The following is a 3,611-nucleotide window of genomic DNA, read 5'->3' as shown; positions in this document are numbered from 1 at the left end:
GCTGGTTCCTGCTAAAAGAATTTACAGTTATTTTGAAATATATGCAAATAAGGCATTTCAAACAATAAGCCAAATAAATAGTATATATATATTTTTTAAAGGCAGTTTTGCAAGAACTTGAAAATGTACTTCAGTAATTGTTTTATAGTTGCAGTAAATTATTTTTGTTTTCAGGATTGTTTGTGCAAAAATTGTTGCTCTATCTCTTGGTGCATATTAGTCTTACTGTGTTAAGATCTGTTTTGGACAATTTTAATATAGTGGATAATAATTAAAATATAAAATGGTGTTGTACTGTTAGCAATACCAAGTTATCTAACATTGAACTTTCAGCACATTAATCAATTATCAAAAGGTTATGGAAAAGAGTTTTTAGAAAATATTTAGTGGGATATACTTATAAGAAGTTATTACTATAGAAAACACTCTCAGGTTTTTCATTCTTTTCGTTAGCTTGAAATAAACGACAAAAAAAAAAAAAAAACTGTTCATAATTTACTCATACTTTGAACAGCTTGGTGCTGTTGTATTAAGTTCTTCGATATTTTATATAATCTTACTAGTGTATATATTACAGAAACAGCCCTTACCAACTTAACTACATTGTGGAAGATTGCAAGACTTCGAGATAGCTGGCCTGGTACCTGTACACAGCCTTTGAGATACTATAGAATAGATAGTTGCAGATACCTGCTGGAGGCACAAGACATCTCGAGTTTGGAAACCAGTTCCACAAGTTGCTGAGCATGAACTCCATTCACCAACTTGCCACCTATTAAATGGAAATACATCTGAATTGTATATTCTAATGTTATAAAGCATATTTTTCTCTCATAACCAGGATTTAGTTTAGGATATTGCATATTTGTGGTGTTCCCAAACATCCTCTTAACTAAAGGTAATAACTTTAGTAAAGGCTTTCTGAGTGTTACCTTCAGAAAGTTTGTCATAAATTCATTGCATCTTTTTCAAAACAATATATGTTATTTTGAAAAACTATAAAAGTTGATATATGTACTGTAGTTTGGCTTCTCCCAAAAAATATATGTTTACAATTAAGTGTGAAAATGGCAGAATATTTAGCATCAATTTTTGGAACTGAGAAGGATAAAGTAAATTGCTCCTTCTACTATAAAATTGGAGCATGTCGCCATGGGGACCGCTGTTCACGTATTCACAATAAACCAACGTTCAGCCAAACAGTTCTAATGCAGAATTTATATCAAAATCCTAGGAATGCAGCACCATCACCTAATGGGACATATACAGGTGTTCTGACTGAAGAACAGGTACAAGAGCACTTTGATAACTTTTTTGAAGATGTGTTTGTAGAGCTTGAAGAGAAATACGGAGAAATAGAAGAAATGAATGTCTGTGACAATCTGGGAGATCATTTGGTTGGAAATGTCTATGTTAAATTTCGACTAGAGGAAGATGCAGAAAAGGCAGTAGCAGACCTAAATAATAGATGGTTTGGAGGAAGCCCAATTTATGCAGAATTGTCTCCTGTTACAGACTTTCGAGAGGCATGCTGCCACCAGTATGAGAAAGGGCAGTGCAACAGGAGTGGTTTCTGCAACTTCATGCACTTGAAAGCAATTTCTCGAAAACTACATCGTATACTTTATGGTACAGACAGACGGGGAAGAAGTGGAGATAGGGCTGATTCCCACGAACGCCACCGATCTCGTAGCAGAGAAAAACGAAGACGATCTTATAATTCGCGTACAGACAGAAGATAATTTTAACCAATCATGAGTGTTCACATGATGGTTCCACGTGCATTTTGTACTGAAGCCAGCATTGCACTTGACTCTTTTTTTTTTTCCTTTTATGTGTGCTAATAAAACAGTGTTTAAAGTGAAATATACAAGAATAATTAAACTGTTGGATATCCACAACACATAAGGTTGAACAAGTAGTACAAATAAAACTACACTAAAACATATTTGATACCTTGAAGTTCTAACTTAACATTATTAAAATTGATTGTGTACTTTCTCCAAAAAGTACCTCAAATTTTGATGCAAAGAAGAAGAAAAAATATATTGTAGTTGCAGGCAAGTTTAATCATTTTTCATTGTATGTGTTGCTTTGTTGTTCTTTATTTTTTCCTCTATCTCTCCCTCCCTATTTCTTTTAATGTAAATACATTGAAGAAATTCAGAGTAGTAAATGACTTGACACTGAAAGAATGATGTTTGGTAATGGCTGCAACACCTTTTTATGGCAAGAGTATATTGATGAAAATGACATGGCAATAAGTTAGTTGGTATGTTTATATCCCCATAATATATTTATATTTTTTTAAGAAAATTGGATCTTATAATTTTCCATAAAACAGAATCAAATGTGAAATATCTTGGCAATTATTTGGCTACTTTTAGTATAACAATATATCTTACTATTTGACATTTTGTAACTGCCACTTCAGTAGTACTGTAGGTGCTCATTACCCAGACTACCTGAGAATTAACTTATAATCAAATAAAATGAAAAAGAAATTTAATTTTCTTATTCCATGAAGCTCAAAGTTTAACAAAAATGCAATAAATATTTTACTTTATGCTTGAAAGCAATTTGTCAAAAACTATATCATATACTTTATGATACAGACAGATGGGGAAGAAGTGGAGATAGGACAGATTCCTATGAATGCCACCAATCTTGCAATAGAGATCAGTGGTGTTTTCTGAAAGAATGAAAAGATTTTTTTTTTTTTTTTTTTTGACGCTGTATAATGTCATAAAACATAGTAGTTGTTTTTGAAATTCCCTTTTGGTTAAAAAAAAATTATATAAATTAAATGATGCAAAGTCATTCTAAGACTATTTCAAACAATGAAAATGTGTTTTGTATTATTATTATTATTTGCAGTGCCCTGTTTAAAGCAATGTATAATCTCTTACACTTCCAATTTTCTCATTTTCATCTTAAATTCCATCTAAAACATGACAGTAGTTTGTCCTTCAAGAATAATACTGATCAACAAAATTCAGACTCTGGATGAATTCCTTTAGTTCCATATTATACCTTGAATGAAAATTACTATTATATTAATAACAGTAATTCTCATTATTATATTAATAATATTATAATTAAATAAATGATAACTGGACATAATTCCTTTCAATCAAAAGAGTATTTTAGTTCAACCTTGCTAGATTCCAAAAGACCCTTCCTCAGCCTATTTTAACAGTTGAATGATGCATTATGAGCACATCAAGGTGTAGATTTTCAGAAGCCTGCTATATCATGTTTGCATAATTTGTTTTGCAAAATTTAATTAGCACAAATTGCTAATCCATGTTTAAGGAAATCATAAATTTGATTTGAGTTAGAGGCATAGTATGGGTATTAATCAGTCAATGCTAAAGCAAGCAATCACTGATTCTGTTTATTTATAAACTGTAGTTATTGGGTCCTAAATATTGGGAAAACTTTCCTGCACTAGAGACACTTAGTTTACTGCATGATACAAGATGAAATTTTGTATCTACTAATTGTTGATTCCTGAAGTGGATCTGAAACATTGCTTTGTATCAGATAATTAATTGAGTGTGTCTAGTATAGGAAAGCTTTCCAGTATTTTTAGGCCTTAATAAACTATA

General features: G+C 31.3%; 1 pseudogene; it reads left to right on the top strand.

Moving 5' to 3' along the window:
• Positions 1-1,067: 1,067 nt before the first annotated feature.
• On the top strand, positions 1,068-1,742 carry LOC150077575 (splicing factor U2af 38 kDa subunit pseudogene; annotated as a pseudogene).
• Positions 1,743-3,611: the final 1,869 nt, after the last annotated feature.

The sequence above is a fragment of the Mastigoproctus giganteus genome, chromosome 12, assembly GCF_048544385.1.
Source record: "Mastigoproctus giganteus isolate SK-2022 chromosome 12, ASM4854438v1, whole genome shotgun sequence".
Classification (NCBI taxonomy): domain Eukaryota; kingdom Metazoa; phylum Arthropoda; class Arachnida; order Uropygi; family Thelyphonidae; genus Mastigoproctus; species Mastigoproctus giganteus.
The sequence above is the reverse complement of the archived record's forward strand: the minus strand, read 5'-3'. Positions and strand labels throughout refer to the sequence as shown.